Source organism: Solanum stenotomum, chromosome 5, assembly GCF_019186545.1.
Source record: "Solanum stenotomum isolate F172 chromosome 5, ASM1918654v1, whole genome shotgun sequence".
NCBI lineage: Eukaryota > Viridiplantae > Streptophyta > Magnoliopsida > Solanales > Solanaceae > Solanum > Solanum stenotomum.
In genome coordinates this window covers 34,437,936-34,464,678 of record NC_064286.1, presented here as the reverse complement: position 1 = coordinate 34,464,678, position 26,743 = coordinate 34,437,936, and the positions used below count along the sequence as shown (strand labels likewise).

The following is a 26,743-nucleotide window of genomic DNA, read 5'->3' as shown; positions in this document are numbered from 1 at the left end:
GAAGGAATTGGTTTGTGATGTGCATAGATTGGCCCGATTAGCGGTTCAACTAGTGGATTCCACCAAGGGTGGATTCATGGTTCATCATAGTTTTGAATCGTCCTTTGTGGTTGATGTGAAGTCTAAGCAACACCTTGACCCTATATTTATGGAGTTTAAAGAATCTGTTCTCAACAAGTCCGTTGAGGTTTTCTCCCAAGGGGTGATGGGGTGCTTAGGTACCAAGGTAGGTTATGTGTACCGGATGTTGATGGCCTAAGGGAGCGAATTTTGGAAGAGGCTCATGGTTCACGATATTCTATTCATCCGGGAGCCTCCAAGATGTACCATGATCTACATGAAGTCTATTGGTGGAATGACATGAAAAAGAATATAGCGGGTTTTGTGGCCAAATGTCCAAATTGTCAACAATTCAAGCCCGAACACCTAAAATTGGGAGGTTTTTTCCAAGATGTGAATATTCTCACTTCAAAGTGGGAGAAGGTGAATATGTACTTTGCTGTGGGTTTGCCTTGTACTCGAAGGCAACATGATTCTATTTGGGTAATTTTTGATAGGATGATGAAATCAGCCCATTTCATTCTCGTTAAGGTTACTTTTTCGGCGGAAGACTATGCGAATTTGTATATCAAGGAAGTAGTGAAGTTGCATGGGGTTTCTTTGTCTATCATATTGGATCGAGGTACTCAATTTACTTCATGTTTTTGGAATTCTTTCCAACAAGGGCTTGGTACCAATGTTAAACACAGTACCACATTCCACCCTCAAGCGGATGGTCAAGCCTAACTCACCATTCATAACATAGAGGACATGTTGAGGGTGTGTGTGATCGATTTCAATGGTAATTGAGATGATCATATCCCATTGATCGAATGTACCTACAATAAGAGTTACCATTCTAGCATTGCCATGGCTCCTTTTGAAGAACTATATGGTAGGAGGTGTAGATCTCTGGTTGGTCGGTTTGAAGTAGGTGAGTTTGCTCTAATTTGTCCCGAACTAGTTTATGATGCCATTGAAAAAGTTCAACTTGTTAGAGAAAGGTTAAAAATAGCTCAAAGTCGGCAACAATCCTATGTCGATATTAGGAGGAGGGATCTTGAATTTGAGTTTGGTGATTGGCTCGACTTGAAAATCTCACCTATGAAATGTGTGATGAGGTTTGGCAAAAAGGGGAAACTTAGTCCCCGGTATGTGGGGCCGTACCAAATCTTGAAATGTGTTGGAAATGTGGCATATGAATTAGATTTGCCAAGTGACTTGGCTCCGGTTCACCCAGTGTTTCATGTCTCCATGCTCAAGAAGTGCATTGGTGATCCGGTGTCCATCCTTCCTTTAGAGGGTTTAGGAGTTGTGAGAACCTTTCTTATGAAGAAGTCTCGATTGAGATTTTGGACCGGCAAGTAAAGAGGTCGAGAAATAAAGCAGTAGCCTCCGTTAAGGTTCTATGGAGGAATCACATAGTTGAGGGTGATACATGGGAGGCCAAGGCCGATATTAAGTCCCAATACACTCATCTACGGAGTGAAGAACACTGTTGCTTTTTCTTGGGAGGTTTGGTCGACTTTTCCTCTTCTTTTTGCTCCAAGTTTGGATGATTTTTGGAAAATTGGGTTCTGTAGATGTTTGACTAAGTTGTTAGGCTTAAACAGAGTAGAACAACGTAGTTCAGGAACGTAGTTTAAGTGCCCAATGCATAACACAAAGGACCAAAACGACCCTGACTTAAATCTGATGAGTGCCATCTACTACAGGACTGATGCGCCGTTGTTTGACCTACCAACCGTCGTTAGGATTCGTCAATCAAGATCTACCCGACAGGGCTTCACTAAAATAGTCATAACTTTTTACTCCAAGTTGGGATATCATGTCACGCCTCAGATCTGATTAACACGAACAGGCACCCGATGTCTAAATGGCCCGGGAGAACCAACTTACAACCTGCACTTACCATACATTTAACTATGATAACTATGAAGCTATGACAAGCTTATATGCCCTGTAGTGATAAAAGACCGACATAGACAGGCCCAAAACTTATGTACAACACTTGGCCGTTGAGGCCACAATTGTTAAGAGACAAGACACAACGAAACTTTATACATTAGTGTACAAAGCCTCTACAAGATAGACAACCTTACTTTAGGTCGGGACAAGGCCCCGCCTTACCCTTAACTACTATACGGTAACAAAATACATGCCAAAGACTCGATTAAGCCCCGAATCAACTTGGAGCTCACCAATAGCAGCTGAGTGTCCTGTGCTCCTACTGGGAGGTCTACTAGCTGAAGTACCTGTGGCAGCAGCATGAAATGCAGCGTCCCCCGAGAGGGACGTCAGTACGAAGAATGTACTGAATATGTAAGGCAATAACATATGTCCACAAGAGCTCAATTGAAATCAAGTATCAATACGTAAATGCATAGATTAGATTAAAGACCACCCTTGTTGTTGTTGTGGGACCATGTACATTATATTCTTTTCTGTAATTTTTTTTACATTGCGATCTCTGTAAAGCATGTGATACAAATAACCAACTGATCAGTGGTAAAAGAGGATGACCCATGCTAGGCATTTTAACCCCTGAGATTCTGTCCTCAAATAGATAAATTTGGGATCGACCCATGCTAGGCTTCCGCCCCTAGACTGCCACCGTTATACACAAATTGGGATCGACCCATGCTAGGCTTTTTCCCCTGGGCTGCCACCCTCACACATATACCGCTTCAGATAGTTTCTTTAATCTTTGAGATTGTTATTTTGGTGGTCATAATTATTTTTGAACATCAGAATTGTGGATCAGTAGTAGGAAACATGTGAATATGCACTTAGGGCAGTAATAATAACACAAAATGGAAATGTAACACTAATGAATTACATAAGAGCTCAAATGACACAATGGACTTCATTTGATTGACAGGAGGAATCACAAAGCTACTGCTGAAATTACCCTTTTCTTATGCCAATACTTGGAAAAGTAAAAGTGCACATATATTGAAGCAATTCGACACTCTAAGAAGAGGGGAAATATTGTTAGCTGTGTTTGTGATTGTACGCTGCCACTATGTGTCTTTTACTTGAAAGAGCACTTAGGAAGCTCACTTGTTGGTAGTGACAGAAGCAGAGTTCATGCCAAAGAATATAGAATCGAATAGCCTTACATACCTTGCTGTACCACTCAGATAGTACAACGAATTAACCTCCTTCCTTTTCGATTATTAATTTATCAAACCGATGGTATGCATTCTACCCCTTCTCTTTTAATAACGTCATATACAATACGACCTTCTAATAAGGTCCCCTGAAACTCCTCGGGCTTTATAACATATGCAAAACAGTATACAAAGGGGTTGCAGGAAGCAAGCTCACGCAACGCCCAATTAGATGGTACGTTACTACACCCTATACCGTTTTATCCTTTAACAAGTTCTCATGACTTCTGCACATGCCTCCTTCTGTTACTATACACAAATCAGTTTCTAAACATCAGAATGTGGCAGTAGCAATATGAACTCACGGTTTCCGACCACTGTCCCTTGAGCATCCAACTAACATTACATTTAAAATGCTCAAATTGGCTAACAATTGAGTTAAAGGGGACTCCCCTCCATGGCTGTCCCAACATACACAATCAACTAGAACATTCCCCAATCTCACACCATGTAAAAGTAACAATTCTTAGCTCATTAACACATACCAAATCCCCTAACCGATTCAAGCACAAAAGAGGGATGAAAATTTCAGTAACTCACCTTGTTGGACAGCAATCTCACTTGCTAACTTTAAGGTTTAGGTTGTCTTTTCCCAATTATCTTAAGGTGAAATCAGTTCCTCCTCTTGAATTTCTTAAGATGGGAGATGTTACACCAACTTGTACTTGAAAAATAAAGGGTTTTCTCAGATTTTTAATGGTGAACTTGCAGGCCAGCACTTTGGAGCTTCTAGGGTTTCTTTTTGGGAGTAAATTGCTGTGGAACAAGTGAGAGATATATGAAATGAATTGCATTCTCTTAAGGGTCCTTTATGGACGTTTTTACATTATGAAATATGTAGAAATATCTAGCCTCTCACTTTAAGTAAGCAGGTACATCACTCCCTTAATTTCTGCCACAAGTTGTTTAAGTAGCTGCATCACCTAGTTGCCCTTTTTTTTTAAAATGCAGTGCACATATTTCCTAAGTAGGTGCATCACCTACTTACCACTTATTTAAGTAGGTCAGCAGTTAATCTACCATTAAGAACCTATGTCATCCTTTCTACATAAGCTACACATGTACGTAAGTAACTTAATTACGTAAGATATCTGAATCAGTAGCTTAAGCAAGTAGGTTGATAACTATGACAAATTATACTTTACTTACTATATTTAGCCTCAAACCTGTTTCGAATATTGTCAAACCTATTTCAAACCCTCACTACTCACATTAAACTAGTATATGCAAAATATGGGACTTTACATATCAGCAAAATTAGTGGTGTTGGAAATATGATTCAATTATCTTTAATTTGATAGATCATAGGCCATCTAATTCATCATGTGATAAATTTATGATCGATAGAAGTTAACCAAACACCCATTTCCTCAAATTGGTTGTTGACTCTCACCTATGGTCCGTAGGTCCAAGCACGAACCGTCCTAGTCAACCGTAGGTCGGATTAGAGACCATCAACATTTGGTGCCCAATGACTGACCCCCACCTACGGACCATGTGTCATACCATGGACCGTTGGTGAATTCCGTGGTTCTGGCACCAGGTCCTAGAAAGCTGCATTTTTTCTGTCTTCTAAAAATCTGAGGTGTTACATTATCGATGAGTTACTCTTAGCACAACTCTAGAGAAAGTCATGATACTTGAAAGGGGCATGAGAAAAGACTGTGATTGAGCTTAAGTGTTGAAATTAAAAATAATGCACACTTATTCATATGAATTGTGCATTCGAGCTAAAAGCAAGATGTATTGCTACACTCTTTTCTCTAAACCTTGTTTCAGTTGAGACCCTTACGAGGAAGTGTGTTTTAGATCTTGGGTAGTAATTTCCCCTAAAAAGATAGTATGAGTTATGAAATTAGAAGCAGTAGTAGTAAAAGCGCCCAAAGTTAGAATAATGGATGCAGCGATTGAGTAATCTATGAAAGGGAGATAATGATGAGGAAATTTGTGTTATCGCAGTCATGGACCTTGTAAGTTATTAATGAGGAGTTTTCCCTTAAGGGTAGACTAAGAAGTGATGAGTTTGTGTAAATTTCATGATAGAAGGTATAGAAGGAGTTACTAGTATGGATGAGTCAGAGTAGACAATTACTAGAAGGGAGTTTATGTCAATGTTACTATGTTAGTGAAGGCCAAGTATCTGTGTGGAATAAAAGAGTAGAGTGTTCATGAGGTGATAACTTTAAAGAAGGCTTATGATTCTAAGGGGAAGCCCATAATACTAAGAGTGTTACAAAAATAAATAGGCAATGATATATAGCAAATGAGTAAATAGTACTTAAGTTGTGAATGGAAGGGTGACGGTAAATTTTAAGTTTGAAGACCGAGAGATAACGAATAACTACTTGTGATGAGATCTTAGTGGGCGAGTGTTTCTTCATTTTATGTAGAAGTTAAAAGTTGTTATAGTAAGCGAGCAATCATATTAATATACGGGTTTAGTAATAAACACTAAGCTTGAATTGAGATGAGTGTCGTGATCAAATGAATGCCAACATGAGGGTGATGGTGTTAGTATTGAGATCTAATCTGGTAGACTTGACATAGAGTAGATGAGGAATTGAGATGTTAGCTGCAATGAATACGAGTGGTACAAGTGAGAGATCCTACCTTTGGATAAGGGCAGTGAAGTGTGGCTATGTCATAAGAGTTACAAGAGCATTAAGAGTTGTACCGAGATTGTAGGTAATAGGAGGAGGTTCCAATTAAGTTAATGATTTTCCTTTTGTGCCTATATAGTATATTTGAGCTACCAATGTGAAATAGGTTGAGGGAAACATTATTTTTTTTCTACTTAAAAGTTAAATTAAGCAACCTTATAAGGCAATGCGGAGAGGTTAAGAGATGCATCTCAGAAAGAGCTCTTACAAGGAATCTTAGTACCTTTATGTGAAGAGTTAGGTATTCATGAGAGTAGAATTTCTCGAGTATTAGAGTAAAGAAAATGTAGACCATTTTAGAGATAAATGAATAGATCCATAACTTTAAGGTATCAACTTTAGACCTAAAGGGGAGATGAAAAGATGAGAAACCAAGTCAAGTTTTAAGAATCATATATTGATGTACTTAGAAATAGTTATAGTGTTATATCTAAAAGGGGAGATGATAAGATGAGAAACCAAGTCAAGTGTTAAGAAGAATATATTGATGTGCTTAGAAATAGTTATAGTTATTTATCAATCCATTCAGACTATAGAGTATTCCTCAAATTTTAGTTATTACAACATCTTGATAATGTTTTTTATATCAGAATTGTGTTCATAACCTATGCTCAGACACTTCAGATAGATTCACATCTAAGCTCAATTTCCAGAATGAGGGTCAAAGACTTTAGCCTACTGATCTCAATCTTAGTCCGTAAAGATATGGATATCAACCTCATGATATGAGCCTATTTATATAAGCATTCATGTCTCCTAGTATGCTTAGTATCACAAATTATGATTTGATAGCAATGGCTAGCAACATAATGTTATGTCATGCATATTCTTATATCAGACATCTCGAATGAATCGTGCTTATGATCTTTCACCGTAAATGTCTCTCAGTGATTGTTTTTAGTTTTGAGAGTTGTGTTGTTTATAGTTGTGTGATGATAGAGAAGGGGACTGTTATTTTCTTATTGTGATAGTGTTGGTATGGTTATTCCATCTAAGGTTATAAATGTGGAGGAAAAATGAGATAAGGTTTTACGATGAGTACTAAGTCTGCTTCCTGGGGGAAATGCATGAATGTTCAGTCAGTAGAGAGGATTAGAAGATGAGGAATTCTTATATGAAAGGGTTAGTAGGAGTTCATGGAGTTGTTATAGTACTAGGCTTGAATGTAGTGTTCTTGGGATGAGATTTCCTATAGAGGTATAGGACCGGAATCTTGTGAGTTAGATCAGAATAATCACCCTATGTTAAATACTTTGTGAGTTGAGTTCGACTTGAATATAGAAATATTAACTACTTTCCATTCTCATTCGAGCCATCATTCGAGAACAAATGATCCAAGGGGGATATATTATAACACCCAGAAAATTTTTAAGTTAAGACTCGAACCATTATTCATTTACATGTAGGGTCTATCAGGTGATTCTTAACTTTTCTATATATGTAAATGTCACGCCCCAACTCGAGGAGCACAACTGGCTTCTAATGCAAAAACTCAGGCCCGAGCCGACCCTACTGAACCATTTGCTACTAGCGCATGGCAGCCACACGCAATTAAGAAATCAAACAAGTATATCTCGGCTTAAAACTAAGCCATCGGCCGGCAAGACCCCTGTCAACTGATCTATAAAAGAAACAGCTACTCCCATAAGATCATATAAATAAATAGTCAACTAGTACAGAAGTCCTGATTGGGCCGTCGAGGCCACCATGATATCTATACCAAAACTAAAAGCAGGTATATATCTATACAATACATCAAACAACTCACAAGCTTTTGCAAACCAACAACATGGGCCAGCATGGCCATAACATAGCTATAAACCCCACACACTAGTCTACAAGATTCTAAGAGTAGTAAAGATTGTTGGGACAGGGCCCTAGCCTAACCATAAAGATATATACACCAAAAGGTAACAAACCTCCCAACTCTGGCAGCTCCGGAGGAAAGGGGCTAGCCAACTGGATAAAAGTCAATCCTGCTGCTTAAGAGGTCTACTCAGCCGTCTTTTAGGACCTGTATGCATGAATGCAGCGCCCCCAAGGCCATGGGGCGTCGGTAAAAAATAATCAACAGAGTATGAAAGGCAATAGACTATAATGAGGTATCCTGATATACTAGAATAATCCAATAAATTAATCAAGGCTAAGATAAATGTATTGACTTGCTCCTAAATCAAAACTTATCAAAAATAATAAAACAACAACCTAACCAAGACCCCATAAGCTCGGCAGGTACAAACAACACACAAGCCCACCCACTTAGGCCCCCATAAGCCCGGAAGGTGCCAATCAACCTATATACCCCTATCACATAGCCCCGTAGGCAGTCACATAGCTCTCTTCGGCATCAACGTAGCTTATAGACAACTCATAACCCTCTTAGGCAACAATATGGCCCTATAGGAAGCACATAGCCTTCTTAGGCGTCAATATAACCCTATAGGCAACTCATAGCCCTATTAGGCATCCATATAGCCCTGTAGGAAGAACATAGCCCTTCTAGATATAGATCACATTCCTGCAGCTAACCACAATAGCCCCAACGGCAATAATAACAATCCAACCGCTAAAAGCGAGCAATTTAGTTATAAGCAACCTATACAAATAGCTACTAAGTCATGTCCAACATAGGGACGCTACTAACTGAATAAGAATCCAGACAAGGGAGGATTATATCAACTCGAGCAGCCAACAATCAACAATCACAGCTACAAGTATATCGAGGATAACAACCCAAATACATTGCTTCTAAGCTTTAAGGAAACATGTCATCAGTAGGGAATAGCCTTAACATACCTTTTTCTCTAAATTTACGTGGCCTAATGACTTTTACTCAATACTCCCTCGATAGTACAACAAGGTAGGACTATAATCAACACACAAAAATAAAAGATACCATGACAATACGATAAAATATATGTATTTCCGTCGTAAATTGCTATTTGCTGCTTATAAAAGCTAGAGTCGATGAAAGAAGGATCTTACCTCTGTCTTATTATCGTAATACACTTCAAAACCTTCAAATATATCCAAACCCTTCCTGTCCCAACACTAAAGTTTGATATGCTACGCAATCGATAAAACAAATTATACCACGATTATGAGCCCAACGCATTGAACAACTTTCGTCAAGGACATAAGTTGAGAAGATCTATATTTCACTTGATCCTAGAAATGGGTTTCTCTAATTTCTATGATTTTTTAGCTTAAAATGGTGAAAAAAGTCGAAGGAGAAGATATATGTAACATTCCACCGACGTTCCTGCTTGTGCAGTCCCACAAAAATATGAATATCTCTATTCTAAAGTCGTATGAATGAATGGTTTGATGCGTTGAAAAATAGACTCATAGACCTTCAATTTCATAGCTCGCGGAGACCATAACTCCTAATAGATTGGCAGAAAACGTCCGACACATTTCACTCAAATTTCAGACAAATCTAGAAAAAGGAATTTATGGTAACTTTCGCCAACCTTTATTTTTGTCATTTACCTACCTTCAAAACTTGAGATACCACACTTGAACACTTAAAATATCACATAACACATAATTTTTAATTTATTACTCACACTCCTTGTCTTTCCACGAAGATACGAGTTAATTTAGACGTTTTTAAAAGTCAGGGTGTTACATCCTTCCCCCCTTAGAAACATTCATCCTTGAATTAAAAATCTTAGTCACGCTGTTTAGTTCTTAGGAGTAGCCAAAATTTAGGCAGTGTATCCTTTGTAAATGTCAATATCCAGGACCCTGAAATGTAAAATTTCTAACCTAGGCGTCTCATATGACAACATAAATAGCTAAGCGTTATAGCTCTACCACAAAAGTGTGAGCAGATATACAATGATAACCACAATAATAATAAGCAATAGTATACATATATCTTACCTTACTGCCCTAATATAAACGAATCTGGCATCACCCTAGGGTATGAAACAAGTGAGGATATTTAGACCTCATGCCATCCTCAGCTTCCCAGGTCACCTCTTCTCTATTTTTGTTCCTCCACAATACTTTAACCGAAGCCACCTCTTTGGTCTTCAATTTACGGACCTGCCGATCTAATATAGCAACTGGAGTTTCCTCGTAGGACAACTCCTCTGTGATTTGAACATCCTCAACTGGGACCACCTGAGAAGGGTTTTCCTACACACTTTCGTAGCATCGATACATGGAAAACTGGATGAACAAATTTTAGCTCCGAAGGCAATTCTAACTCATATGCCACTCGTCCTACTCTTCGAAGGATTCGGTATGACCCAATGAATCTTGGACTAAGCTTTCCATTTTTGCCAGATCACATAACACCTTTCATAGGTGAGACTTTTAAGAATACCCAGTCATTGACGCAAAACTCTAAGTCCCTTCATCGCACTTCTAAGTATGACTTCTGTCGGCTTTGAGCTCTTAGTAGCCTCTCCCGAATGAGCTTAACTTTATCCACTGTCTGCCGGACTAAGTCGATCCAATCAACCCTGACTCACCTATCTCGAACCATCCAATGGGGGATCCACATTTTCTCCCATACAAAGCCTCATAAGGTGCCATCCCGATGTTGGAATGATAACTATTATTGTATGCGAACTCTATAAGAGGTAAGTGGTCATCCCAACTCCCCTTGAAGTCTAGCGCGCACGCTTGTAACATATCTTTGAGTGTCAAAATTGTGCGATGAGCCTAGCCATCTGTCTGAGGGTGAAAGGCAGTACTAAGATTAACATGTGTCCCTAGTCCTTTCTAGAAGGACTTCCAGAAGTTGGCGGTAAATTGTGCGCCTCTATCAGAGATAATAGATACTGGGACACTGTGCAGCCTAAAAATCTCTATAATATAAAGCCCTGCATAGTCTTCGGCCAAAAAATTAGTCCTGACTGGTATAAAGTGGGCTGATTTTGTTAGTCTATCAACAATTACCCAAATAGAGTCAAACTTCCGACGCGATTGAGGTAACCCTGTAATAAAATCCATATTAATTGCTTCGCACTTCCACAAAGGAATGGCTATCTCCAAAACTAGCCCAGTGGGCTTTTGGTGTTCAACCTTCACCTGTTGGAAGTTAGGACACTGTGCCACAAATTCAGCAACGTCCTTCTTCATCCCATACCACCAATAGATATCCTTAATATCATGGTACATCTTCGTTGAACCAGGGTGAAAGAATAACAGGAATGATGTGCCTCTTCCATAATTCGATGTCGAAACCCTGCAACATTTGGAAAACACAATCAACCGCTATATCTGAGGACTCCATCTTCTACTATATCAAATGCTAAAGACTGTTGATACTGAACCTTGGCTCTAAGCTTCTCTAAGCTAGGATCCTCTTGTTGCAGTGATTTTACTTCTACAACTAGAGATGTTACGGCTGTATCCTGAATTGTGACCCCCTATCGTCTGCCTCTAACAATCTGACTCCCAAGATAGCTAAATGATGAAGCTCTCGCGCTAGCTCCTGCTTCTCAACACCTAAGTGGGATAAACTACCCATAGATTTTTGACTGAGGGTATCAACTACCACATTCTCCTTTCCTGGATGATATAAAATATCCACATCGTAGTCTTTCAGTAACTAAACCCATCGACGTTGTCGCAAATTTAACTCCTTCTTTCTAAATATATATTGAAGGCTCTTATGATCTGTGAAGATGTCAACATGAATGCCATACAAATAGTGTCTCCAGATCTTTAACGCTTGCACAACTGTAGCCAACTCTGAATCGTGGGTCGGATAGTTCTTCTCATGCTTCCTCAACTGCCTTGAAGCATATGCGATTACCTTACCATGTTGCATTAGAACACATCCCAACCCAACACCAGAAGCATCACAATACACCACATAGCCTTTTGAACCGTCTGGTAATGCAAGATTGGTGCTGATGTCAACCTGTCCTTCAGCTCCTCGAAACTGTGCTCGCAAACCTCAGTCTACTAGAACTTAGCTGCTTTTTGATTCAGGTTCTTTAATGGGCCTGAAATTGAAGAAAAACCCTCTACAAACCTTCTGTAGTACCCATCTAACCCTAAGAAACTACAAACCGCAGTCGGAGTCATGGGTCTGGGCCAAGTCTTTACAGCCTCAATCATTTGTGTATATACCACAATGCCTGCATCTGATATAATATGGCCTAAGAAAGCCACAGAGTCTTACCAAAACTCACACTTAGAAAACATTTCATAAAGTTCTCGCTCTCGAAGAACCTGAAGGATTGCTCGCAGATGATTTGCATGCTCGTCTTTTGAACGTGAATACACCAATATGATCAATAAATACAATCACAAACAATTCTAGATACGGCCTGAATATACTATTCATCAGGTCCATGAACACTTCTGGGGCATTAGTTAATCAAAAAGACATTACCAAGAACTCAAAGTGTCCATATATAGTTCTAAAAGCTGTCTTTGGACCGTCTTTCTCCCGATCTCGTATTTGGTGGTACCCTGATTTTAAATCAATCTTTGAGAAACACTTGGCAACTTCTAACTAATCAAACAAGTCATCTATCCTCGGAAGAGGATACTTATTCTTTATAGTTGCCTTATTCAGTTTTCGATAATCGATACACATTCTTAGTGAGCCATCTTTCTTTCTTACGAACTACACTGGTGCACCCCATGGTGAAGCACTAGGCCTAATAAAGCCTTTATCCAGCAAGTCTTTCAGCTGACCCTTCAACTCATTTAGCTCAACATGAGCCATTCAATAAGGAGGGATATACATGGGTTGTGTTCGTGGTAATAGATCGATAGAAAAATCAATTTCCCATTCTGGAGGGATACCAGGGAGTTCGTCTGGAAATACATCTAGAAACTCATTAACTACCGGAATAGACTGAAGAGTCAGTGGTTCTTCATCTATATCATCAACGTGAACAATATGATAAATACAACCCTTGGTAATCATCCTCTTTGCTTTAAAATAGGAAATAAACCTACCTTTCGGCGTTGTTGTATAGCCTTTCCATTCCCGAACTCCCTCTCCTGGAAAGTGGAATCTAACATTCTTTGTCCGACACTCAACATTAGCATAACAAAATGCAAACCAGTCCATACCCATAATGACGTCAAAATCAACCATATCTAATTCTACCAGGTCTACAGAGGGCTGACAGTCGATAATTTCTATCGTGCAACCTCGATAGACTCTCCTGGCAATAGTAGACTCACCAACTGGTGTAGATACAATAAAGGGTCGATCTAATGACTCTGCTACTATACATAACCTCCCTGCAATAAATGGAGTAACATAAGACAAAGTAGATCCAGGATCTATCAAAGCATAAACACAATGGGAGCAAACAATCAATGTACCTGTTACAACATATGGTGATGACTCTAAGTTTTGTCGGCCGGTTAATGAATAGGTATGGTTCTGTCCACAACCAGAACTAGATGCTCCCTTTTTGCCTCCGTCTCTACCCCTACTTGCTGAACTATGGGGTCCATGCCCTGTAGACTGTGCTGATGAGGAGGAACCTACTGCTGACCTGGCCGACTGACCTGTACCACCCTGACCTATGGTAGGGCAGTTTCTCCACCCATGCCCCTCCTGTCCACAAGAATAACAACTTGTGGAACCTTGTCTGCACCTCCCGAAATGCATCCTACCGCAGGTAATGCAACGTGGCGGAATGTCCTAGCCTGGCCTAAAACCCTCTGCTGCTGCAAGCTTGATGCTCGTGAACCCTTACCTGAGCCTCAACGTTCCTGATGATCAAATCTACTACCCTGGAACTGCTATGGGGGAGGTCTAGGTGGCCTAATAAAATATTGGGGTCTGGGACCACCCAGAAAATCTCCATGCGAACCGGTGGGCCTAGCTCTCTAATGTCTCTCTCTCTAGACCCTCTCACTCGTATAATATAGATGTCGGCGATCCTCTATGCCCTGTGCGAACGCCTGAATCCGCCAGATATCCATATTATCATTTAGCACAATGGTAGAACAAGCCTAGATATAGTCTGCGTTAAGCCTTCCCACAAATCTACGTACCCTGTCATGCTTCGTATCAACAAACACTGGTGCATATCTAGCCAACGAATCAAATCTCAGCCCGTACTCTCAGACACTCATGCCACCTTGTCGAATGTTTAGAAATTGGTCCACCTGGCCATCCCTAATATCTCGAGGCAAATAGTGATCTATGAAAGCTTCTGTAAAGCTATCCCAAGTGGGTAGAGATGTATCTTCTTACCTAGATCTCTTCCACCTTTCATACCACAAAACAACAACATCACGCAATGGAAATGCTACTAACTCAACTGACTCAGTCCCTGAGGCATGCATGACTCTGAAGATCCTATGAAGCTGATCAACAAAGTGTTGAGGGTCTTCTCTGCGATCAGTCACTGTAAATCGTGGAGGATTTAAGGCAAGAAATTTACGAACTCTCGAACTTCCGGGCCCTTCAGATGGTCCGGCAATATCTGGCGCAACTGGTTGGCACTGTGCAGCTACTAACTGTGTTAAACATATATATTGGACTCTTGAAATCCTGATCCGATGGAATAGGAGGTACAAGAGGTGGTACTGTTGGTGGAGCCGGAAGTCCTGTGGCCCTCGGAGGCTCCTGAAGCTATGGAGAAGCTATAAGGGGCCGACAAGATGTCTCCCCCTGGGTCTCACAATGGGCCACCTCCACCTTTGGTACTTTGTCGGTACCCTCGCTTGCAGTTGTATCTAGCCCCGGGCTAGTTGTGGCCTGTCTAGTGTCAGCCATCTCTATCTGCATACAATAATCAATTATAAGCCAGAAACCTCAACCCTTAAGACACCGCTCTATAGCACGAGGTGAGCAAATGAAGGATAGTCATTCTAACATGTCTGACAGTTTCTTGCTTATCGAATGTGGTGCACAACACAGTTATAAATAAGACTCTACTAGACATGGCTTGAAGACTCCCTACGATACGACGTTGCTTTGATACCAAGTTTTGTCACTCCCCAAACTCGAGGGGCGCAACTGGCTCCTAATTCCAAAACTCAGGCCGGAATCGACCCTCCTGAACCATTTGCTACTAGCGCCTGGCAGCCACACGCAATCAAGAAATCAAACAAGTATATCTCGGCTTAAAACTAAGCAATCAACCAGCAAGGCCACTGTCAAATGATCTGTAAAATAAATAGCTACTCCCAGGAGATCATATATATAAATAGTGAACTAGCACAGACGTCCAGATTGGGCCGTCGAGGCCACCATGATATCCATACCAAAACTAAAATCAGGTATATATCAATACAATACATCAAAAAGCTCACAAGCCTCCGCAAACCAACAATATAAGCCAGCATGGCCAAAATGTAGCTATAAACCTTACATACTAGTCTGGAAGCCTCTAAGAGTAGTAAAGATTGGAGGGACAGGTCCCCAGCCTACCCATAAAGATATATACAACAAAAGGTAAGAAACCTCCCAACACTGGCAGCTTCGGAGGAAAGGGGCTAGCCAACCAGATAAAAGTCAATCCAGTTACCGAGGAGGTCTACTAAGTCATCTGTCAGGACCTACATGCATGAATGCAGCGCCACCAAGGCCATGGGGCATCAATACAAAATAATGTACAGAGTGTGAAAGGCAATAGACGATGATGAGGTATCCTGATATACTCGAATAATCAAATAAACAAATCAAGGCTAAGATAAGTGTACTGACCTGCTCCTAAATCTAAACTTATCAAAAATAATAAAACAACAACCTAATCAAGCCCCCATAAGCTCAGCAGGTAGAAATAGCACACAAAACGACCTACTCAGGCCCCATAAGCCCGGAAGGTGCCAATCAGCCTATATACCCCTATCTATCAGTAGTCCCCTAGCCCCGTAGGCAGTCACATAGCCCTCTTAGGCATCAACACAGCTTATAGACAACTCATAGCCCTCTTAGGCAACAATATGGCCCTGTATGAAGAACATACCCTTCTTAGGCGTCAATATAGCCATGTAGGCAACTCATAGCCCTGTTAGGCATACATATCGCCCTGTAGGCAGAACATAGCCTTTCTAGGCATAGATCACATTCTTGCAGATAACCACAATAGCCCCAATGACAATAATAACAATCCAACCGCTTAAATCGAACAATTTAGTTATAAGCAACCTATACAAATAGCCTCTACGTCATGTCCAACATAGTGACGCTACTAACTGAATAAGAATCCCGACAAGGGAGGATTATATCAACTCGAGCAGCCAACAATCAACAATCAGGGATACAAGTATATTGAGGATGACAACCCAAATACATTGCTTCTAAGCTTTAAGGAAACATGTCGTAAGTAGGGAATAACTTTAACATACCTTTTTCGCTAAATTCACGTGGCCTAATGACTTTTACTCAATACTCCCTCGATACTACAACAAGGTAGTACCATAATCAACACACAAAAATAAAAGATACCATGACAATACAATAAAATATATGTATTTCCGTCGCAAATTGCTATTTGCTTCTTATAAAAGCTAGAGTCGATGAAAGAAGCGTCTTGCCTCGGTCTTAAGGGCGTAATACGCTTGAAAACCTTCAAATATATCCAAACCCTTCATGTCCCAACACTAAAGTGTGATATGCTGCGCAATCGGTAAAACAAATTATACTACGATGATAAGACCAACGCGTAAAACAACTTTCGTCAAGGACATAAGTCGAGAAAATCTATATTTTGCTTGATCCTAAAAATGGGTTACTCTAATTTCTCTGTTTTTTTAGCTTAAAATGGTAAAAAAAGTCGAAGGAGAAGATATATGTAACATTCCACCGACTTAGGGCCCCACCTCACGTGCTTCCATGCGCAGTCCCACGAAAATGTAAATATCTCTCTACTCTAAAGTCGTATGAACGAATAGTTTGATGCGTTGGAAACTAGACTCGTAGACCTTCGATTTAATAGCTTACGGGGTCCATAACACTTAATAGATTAGGAGAAAATATCCAAGACATTTGACTCAAATTTCAGATAAATATTTAAAAAGGAATTTATGGTAACTTTCACCAACCTTTATTTTGTCACTTACCTAACTTCAAAACTTGAGATACCACACTTGAAAACTTAAAATATCACATAACACATCATTTTTAATTTATTACTCACCCTCCTTGTCTTACCACGAAGATACGACTTAATTTAGACGTTTTTAAAAGTCGGGGTGTTACATCCTTCCCCTCTTAGAAACATTCGTCCTCGAATGAAAAATCTGAGTCATGCTGTTCAATTCTTAGGAGTTGCCAAAATTTAGGCAGTGTATCCTTTGTAAATGTCACTATCCAGGAACATGAAATGTAAAATTTCTAATCTAGGCATCTCATATGACAACATAAAGAGCTAAGCGTTATAGCTCCACTACAACAGTGCGAGTAGATATACAATGATAACCACAATAATAATAATAAGCAACAGTATATATAGATCTATATATATATATATAAATATAGGTATCTTACCTTACTGCCCCAATATAAACTAATATGACATCACCCTGGGATATGAAACAAGTGAGGATATTTGGACCTCATGCCATCCTCAGCTTCGCAGGTCACCCCTTCTCTATTTTTGTTCCTCCACAATACTTTAACCGAAGCCACCTCTTCGGTCCTCAATTTATGGACCTACCGATCTAATATAGCAACTGGAGTTTCCTCTTAGGAAAACTCCTCTGTGATTTGAACATCCTCAACTGGGACAACCCAAAAAGAGTCTCCTACACACTTCCGTAGTATCAATACATGGAAAAATGGATGAACAGATTTTAGCACAAAAGGCAATACTAACTCATACGCCACTTGTCCTACCCTTCGAAGGATTTGGTATGGCCCAATAATTCTTGGACTAAGCTTTCCCTTTTTTCCAAATAGCATAATACCTTCAATAGGTGGGACTTTTAAGAATACCCCGTCATTGACGCAAAACTCTAAGTCCCTTCGTCGCACATGAGTATGACTTCTGTCGGCTTTAAGCTGTTAACAGCCTCTCCCGATTAAGCTTAACTTTATCCACTGTCTGCTGGACTAGGTCGGGTCCAATCAACCCTGACTCACCTACCTCAAACCATCCAATCAGGGATCTACATATTCTCCCATACAAAGCCTCATAAGGTGCCATCCCGAAACTGGAATGATAACTATTATTGTATGCGAACTCTATAAGACGTAAGTGGTCATCCCAACTCCCCTTGAAGTCTAGCGCACACGCCCGTAACATATCTTCGACTGTCAAAATTGTGCGCTCAGCCTAGCCATTTGTCTGAGGGTGAAAGGCAGTACTAAGATTAATGTGTGTCCCTAGTCCTTTCTGGAATGACTTCCAGAAGTTGGTGGTAAGTTGTGCGCCTCTATCGAGATAATAGATACTGGGAAACCATGTAGCCTAAAAATCTCTCTAATATGGAACCTTGCATAGTCCTCGGCTGAAAAAGTAGCCCTGACTGGTAAAAAGTGGGCTAATTTTGTTAGTCTATCAACAATTACCCAAATAGAGTCAAACTTGCGACGCGATTGAGGTAATCCAGTAATAAAATCCAAATTAATTGCTTCCCACTTCCACAAAGAAATGGCTATGTCCTGAACTAGCCCAGCGGGCTTTTGGTACTTAACATTCACCTGTTGGCAGTTAGGACACTGTGCCACAAATTAAGCAACGTCTTTCTTCATCCCATGCCACCAATAGATTTCATTAATATCATGGAACATCTTTGTCGAACCAGGGTAAATAGAATAACGAGAATGATATGCCTCTTCCATAATTCCATGTCGAAGCCCTGCAACATTTGGAAAACACAATTGACCGCTATATTTGAGGACTCCATCGTCTACTATATCAAATGCTAAAGACTGTGGATACTGAGCCTTGGCTCTAAGCTTCTCTAAGCTAGGATCCTCTTGTTGCCGTGATTTTACTTCTACAACTAGAGATGATATGACTGTATCCTGAATTGTGACCCCACTATCGTCTGCGTCTAACAATCTGGCTCCAAAGCTAGCTAACTAATGAAGCTCTCGCGCTAGCTCCCGCTTCTCAACACTTAAGTGGGATTAACTACCCATAGATTTTCGACTGAGGGCATCACCTACCACATTCGCCATTTCTGGATGATATAAAATATCAACGTCGTAGTCTTTCGGTAACTCAAGCCATCAATGCTGTCGCAAATTTAACTCCTTCTGTCTAAATATATATTGAAGGCTCTTATGATCCATGAAGATATCAACATGAACGCCATATAAATAGTGTCTCTAGATCTTTAACGCATGCACAACTGCATCCAACTCAAAATCGTGGGTCGGATAGTTCTTCTCATGCTTTCTCAACTGTCTTGAAGCATATGAGATAACCTTACCATGTTGCATTAGAACACACCCCAACCCAAAACTATAAGCATCATAATACACCACATAGCCTTCTGAACCGTTTTGTAATGCAAGAACTGGTGCTGATGTCAACCTGTCCTTCAGCTCCTGGAAACTATGCTCGCAAGCCTCAGTCCACTGTAACTTAGCTGCTTTTTGAGTCAGCTTCGTTAATGGGCCTGAAATTGAAGAAAATCGCTCTATAAACCTTTTGTAGTACCCAGCTAACCTTAAGAAACTACGAACCTCAATCAGAGTCATGGGTCTGGGCTAAGTCTTTACGGCCTCAATCTTTTGTGTACCAACCGCAATGCCTGCATCTGATATAATATGGCCTAAGAAAGCTACAGAGTCTAACAAGAACTCACACTTAGAAAACTTTGCATAAAGTTCTTGCTCTCGAAGAACCTGAAGGATTGCTCGCAGATGATTTGCATGCTCATCTTTTGAACGTGAATACACCAAAATATCATCAATAAATACAATCACAAACAAGTCTAGATACCGCCTGAATATACTATTTATCAGGTCCATGAACACTGCTGGGGCATTAGTTAATCCAAAAGACACTACCAAGAACTCAAAGTGTCCATATCTAGTTCGAAAAGTTGTGTTTGGAACGTCTTTCTCCCGAACTCTATCTGGTAGTACCCTGATCTTAAATCAATCTTTGAGAAACACTTAGCACTTTGTAACTGATCAAACATGTCATCTATCCTTGTAAAGGGATACTTATTCTTTATAGTTGTCTTATTCAGTTGTCGGTAATCGATACACATTCTTAGTGAGCCATCTTTCTTCCTTACGAACTACATTGGTGCACCCCATGGTAAAGCACTAGGCCTAATAAAGCCTTTATCCAGCAAGTGTTTCAGCTGGTCCTTCAACTTCTTTAGCTCAGCCGGAGTCATTCTATAAGGAGGGATAGATATGGATTGTGTACTTGGTAACAGATCAATAGCAAAATCAATTTCCCATTCTGGAGGGATACTAGGGAGTTCGTTTGGAAATACATCTAGAAACTCATTAACTACCAGAATAGATTGAAGAGTCGGTGGCTCTTCATCTATATCATGAACGTGAACAAGATGATAAATACAACCCTTGGTAATCATCCTCCTTTCATTAAGATCGGAAATAAACCTACTTTTCGGCATTGTTGTATCGCCTTTCCATTCCCAAACTGCCTCTCCTGGAAAGTGGAATCTAACAGTCTTTGTCCAGTACTCAACATTAGTATAACAAGATGCTAACCAGTCCATACCCATAATGATTTCAAAATCAACATCTCTAATTCTACCAGGCCTATAGAGGTCTCACGGTCGATAATTTCGACCATGCAACCTTGATAGACTCTCTTGGCAATAGTAGACTCACCAACTGGTGTAGATACATTAAAGGGTCGATCTAATGATTGCTACTATACATAACCTCCCCGCAATAAATGGAGTAACATATAACAAAGTATATCCAACATCTATCAAAGCATAAACACAATGGGAGCAAACAGTCAATGTACCTGTCACAACATCTGGTGATGACTCTGAATCTTGTCGCCCGGTTAATTAATATGTACGGTTCTGTCCACTACCAGAACTAGATGCGCCCTCTCTGCCTCCGCCTCTACCCCTACGTGCTGAAGTGTGGGGTCCATGCCTATAGACTGTGCTGATGAGGAGGAACCTACTGCTGACCTGGTCGACTGACCTGTACCACCCTGACCTATGGTAGGGCAGTTTCTCCACCCATGCCCCTCCTGTCCACAAGAATAACAACTTGTGGAACCTTGTCTGCACCTCCCAAAATGCATCCTACCATAGGTAATGCAACGCAGCGGGGATGTCCTAGCCTTGCCTGAACCCTTCTGCTACTGCAAGCCTGATGCTCGTGAACCCTCACCTGAGCCTGACTATTCCTGATGATCAAATCTACTACCCTAGAACTGTTGTGGTAAAGGTTTAGGTGGCCTAATAAAATATCAAGGTCTGGGACCACCCTGAAAAGCTCCCTGCGAATCGGCGGGCCTAGCCCTCTTCTGTCTCTCTCTCTCGACCCTCTCACTCATATACTGTAGATGTCGACGATCCTCTATACCTTGTGCGAAGGCCTGAATCTGCAAAATATCTATATTATCATTTAGCGCAGTGGTAGAACAAGCCTCGATATACTTTGAGTTAAGCTCTGCCACAAATCTACGTACCCTGTCATGCATCGTATCAACAAATGTTGGTGCATATCTAGCCAATGATTCAAATCTCAGCCCGTACTCTCGAATACTCATGCCACCTTGCCAAAGGTTTAGAAACTAGTCCAACCGTCTATCCCTAATCTCTTGAGGCAAATAGTGATCTATGAAAGCTTCTTGCTTATCGAATGTGGTCCACAACACATTTATAAACAAGACTCTACTAGACATGGCTTGCAGACTCCCTAGGATACGACGTTGCTCTGATACCAACTTTTGTCACGCCCCAAACTCAAGGGGCGCAACTGGCTCCTAATGCCAAAACTCAGGCCCGAGCCGACCCTGCTGAACCATTTGCTACTAGCGCATGGTAGCCACACTCAATCAAGAAATCAAACAAGTATATCTCGACTTAAAACTAAATCATCGGTCGGCAAGGCCCCTGTCAACTGATCTATAAAAGAAACAGCTACTCCAAGGAGACCATATAAATAAATAGTCAACTAGCACAGAAGTCTTGATTGGGCCATCGAGGCCACCATGATATCTATACCAAAACTAAAAGCAGGTATATATCAATATAATACATCAAACAGCTCACAAGCTTCCGCAAACCAACAACATAGGCCAACATGGCCATAACGTAGATATAAACCCCACACACTAGTCTGCAAGACTCTAATAGTAGTAAAGATTGGTGGGACAGGGTCCCAACCTACCCATAAAGATATATACAACAAAAGGTAAAAAACCTCCCAACTCTGGCAGTTACGGAGGATAGGGGCTAGCCAACCGGGTAAAAGTCAATCTTGCTGCTGAGGAGGTCAACTCAGTCGTCTGTCAGGACCTGCATGCATGAATGCAGCGCCCCCAAGGCCATGGGGCGTCAATACAAAATAATGTACAGAATATGAAAAGCAATAGACTAAGATGAGGTATCCTGATATACTGGAATAATCCAATAAATAAATCAAGGCTAAGATAAGTGTACTGACTTGCTCCTAAATCTAAACTTATCAAAAAAAATAAAACAACAACCTAACCAAGCCCCCATAAGCTCGGCAGGTACAAATAGCACACAAGACCACATACTTAGGCCCCCATAAGCCCGGAAGGTGCCAATCAGCCTATATACCCCTATCAGTAGTCCCCTAGCCCCGTAGACAGTCACATAGCCATCTTAGGCATCAACGTAGCTTATAGACAACTCATAGCCCTCTTAGGCAACAAAATGGCCCTGTATGAAGCACATAGCCTTCTTAGACATCAATATAGCCCTATAGGAAACTCATAGCCCTATTAGGCATCCATATAGCCCTGTAGGTAGAAGATAGCCCTTCTAGGCATAGATCACATTCTTGCAGCTAACCACAATAGCCTCAACGGCAATAATAACAATCCAACCGCTAAAAGCGAGCAATTTAGTTATAAGAATCCCGACAAGGGAGAATTATATCAACTCGAGCAGCAAACAATCAACAATCACGGCTACAAGTATATCGAGGGTAACAACCAAAATACATTGCTTCTAAGCTTTAACGAAACATGTCGTAAGTAGGGAATAGCCTTAATATACCTTTTTCACTAAATTCACGTGGCCTAATAAGTTTTACTCAATACTTCCTCGATACTACAACAAGGTAGGACCATAATCAATACACAAAAATAAACGCTACCATGACAATACGATAAAATATATGTATTTCCGTCGCAAATTGCTATTTGCTGCTTATAAAAGGTAGAGTCGATGAAAGATGGGTCTTACCTCGGTCTTAAGGTCATAATACGGTTCAAAAGCTTCAAATATATCCAAACCCTTGTTGTCCCAAAACTAAAGTGTGATATGCTACACAATCGATAAAACAAATTATACCACGATGATGAGCCTAACGCGTAGAACAACTTTCGTCCAGGACTTAAGTCGAAAAAATCTATATTTCACTTGATCCTAGTAATGGGTTTCTCTAATTTTTATGTTTTTTTAGCTTAAAATGTTGAAAAAAGTTGAAGGAGAAGATATATGTAACATTCCACTGACTTAGGGCCCCACCTCACGTGCCTGCTTGCGTAGTCCCATGAAAATGTGAATATCTCTCTATTCTAAAGTTATATGAATTAATGGTTTGATGCGTTGGAAACTAGACTCGTAGACCTTCGATTTCATATCTCGCAGGGACCATAACTTATAAGAGATTGGGAGTAAACGTCCGAGATATTTGACTCAAATTTCAGATAAATCTTTAAAAAGGAATTTACGTTAACTTTCGCCAACCTTTATTTTGTCACTTACCTAACTTCAAAACATGAGATACCACACTTGAACACTTAAATATCACATAACACATCATTTTTAATTTATTACTCACCCTCCTTGTCTTTCCACAAAGATACGAGTTAAATTAAACGTTTTTAAAAGTCGGGTGTTACAGTAAAAGTAAATTATTTAGTGTGGGATTGATTTTGGATATCAATTAAGGTCATTACAAATTCCTAGCACAAAGAAGAGTTGAATGTTTCCTTATCGATTAAGTTTTGATGTAAAATTCTACTTGGGTCATTTTCAAATGACCATATCTCTTAAAATATAAAGAGTTGTGTGGCCCATAACCTATTAAATTAAGGTTATTTGAATCTTCTTTCCAAAACCACCAATTTCGCAGCAATCAAATGTTGAGTAAAATGTTATGACCATTTTAGTAACATGATACAATGAAGTGACGAATTAACTACGAGAAAACATTAAAAAGGGCCCTTTTGTCTTTTTCCTTCTAAGAAAACCTAAAATGAATTTCTTGACTAATTAAAGACCAAAAACAATCAGATTTTTATGTCTTAATTCATCATTCTCCTCTCTGTCAAACCCTAAGGCAAAACCATAAGGATTAATCAAAGTACAAGACTCCATTCAAGATTTTTTCAATATTTTTCATGATTCTGCTTCAAGGTAAGTCTTTCTCCAAGAATTTTGAATCACTAATGAAAATCACAATTCTTGGCCATAGAGATTTCAAAGAAAGTAATTCAAGAATATCAAGAAAGGTTTTCTTGATTGTGCTCCTTCAAGATAGGTTTTCAAGGCTCCTAACCAAGTTCTTTTTCAAGACTCTTCATGATTATTCAAAAACCTTGTTCTTTCAGGCCTATAAGGCTATCATATTGTTGGACTAGTTCGTCCTCACGCCCTACATCTACTTTCAAATCAGTAAAAGAGTAATCTAGGATTCTACCCCTAGATTTGAGTATTTTTGAGATCAGTTAATTTTGAATTCTCGAGTTCCTATTTCTTTTTGAAATTCTACTAATAATAATTGAATTGTTATATGTTATGCATTAACATTCTTGAGTTGAGTTGTTCATGTCCATAATTCAGCATGAACCCTATGGTGTGAGTTATACATTTTTAAAAGCATTTTAAAAACAACACTTGAGTTCTTAAACTGAGTTTTGAAAAAGTAAATAGTAGTTTTGAGAAAAGAGTTTCTAAATCATGATTAGGATGATAATAGAGTATTCCATCAATGTAGTAGTAGTATGGTATCTAGATATACCATCAATGTTTATGTAGTATGACTTCCCGAGTCATGAATGATAATATTAAAATATGATTTTGATATGTTTTTGAGAAAGAGTTTTCAAGTATGAATTTGTAAGAGTATTGGATGACTATGTATTACCATAGGCATCAATTTTTATATTGATATAAGAGAACTTAAGATTTCTAAAAGAGTTATGAGTTCAAAAGATATTTCGAGAGAAGTTACCTCTTTTAAGAGGGTAGTTTGAGCAATTATCTCAAACCAGAGAAAGAGTTATGTTATTAAACATATGAGCATGAGTATATATTATTAGGAGTAGTATTGAGCACCGATATAGGGGAGAGTTCAAAAAACTTAGAGGCACCATAAACCATGTATGCCAAGATGGGTAAAAAGTCATACATTTTAGATGATTCCTTATTCCTTTTTAAGAATAGCCTGGTGGATCCAGTTAGTTGAGATATTCTATACCCCGGCAAGGTAAAGGACAGTTCTAGCAGTGTGGACGACACGCTATATCATCACGTAGCTCATTGTGATGGTTGTTGGTTAGAGAATCTCCCAATAAAGTTAAAGTGTATTTTTATATATCACTTATTATGTTTAGTTCAGAGATGAGAAAATATTTTGTAAAGGTTTAACTGATTTAACTCCTTCAATTCTTTACATTCATCTTTAGTACATTGTTATCTATTCCAATCCTTTCTTTCAGTTATTTTTTACTAATCTATATTACATACTGGTACATTCATTGTACAAATTAGATTCAACATGTATCTTTTAATTAGGCAGATGCATGTTCTTAGTATCCTCAACAAGATTGAGAGCACTTTCATCTACTCGTCAGACTTTAAGTAAGACCTCCTTGCTTCCAGAGGACAACAATTTTATTAGTTGTTAGTATCTGTAACATTTTTAGTAATTTTGGCTCTTGTCCTGACACTCATCTTTATATGGTAAATGCTTCATAGATAGACAGTTTTGGAGAGTTTTCAAATTCATATGTTTTCTTTAAAACTTTTGTTCCATAATCAGTATATTCAGTTTAGTTTTGAGAATGAGTAACCTGTTTTTAAATGTTTCTTTCAACTTAATACCTGTGTATGCTTGAGTTAGTCTTCCGCTTGTAATCGACCAAGATGAGGGTTCGCTTAGGGACCAACAATGGTTCTCGAGTGCCAGCCACATCTAGGGTTTAGGCTCGGGTCGTGACAATTGTTGTTGAAGGATAATCATCCAAACATAAAGTATAAAATACGTATGCGATTTATTTAATGTATTTATTGTATCATGAAATATTTTGTATCGAAAATGTATCATTATACATCATAGATAGGAGAGGTATCATGATTTGTCATTGGAAATGAATCATTATGTAATATATCAAAAAGGTATTGTGATACATCATGTATTTGAATGGTATCATTATGCGATGTATCTTAAAGGTATCATGATACATCATATGTCTGAATTATATTATGATGTAATGTATCGGAAAGGTATCATGATACATCATATATCATGATGGAATCATCATATATCATATATCATAAAGGTATCATGATACCATTAACTACAGAATCTAGGTAATTGTTCTCTACATTTTATATCCCGAAATGTCATATTAGAACTTAAATGGTTCACATAGTTAATGTATCACAATAAGCATCTAACAATTAAAAGAAAAAAAAAAAGAAAACGAAGCTAATGGGATATATAAAAATCATCATTTTAAAAAATGGGATAGATTATTACTAGTAAACCTGGCATGACCCAATTCCTCAAGTCATGATAACAACTACTACAACCCT

General features: G+C 39.4%; 1 pseudogene; it reads left to right on the top strand.

The window, feature by feature from the left end:
• The first annotated feature begins 384 nt into the window (after positions 1–384).
• The window catches only part of LOC125863879 (uncharacterized), a 50,042-nt pseudogene continuing 23,683 nt past the window's right edge, over positions 385–26,743 (top strand).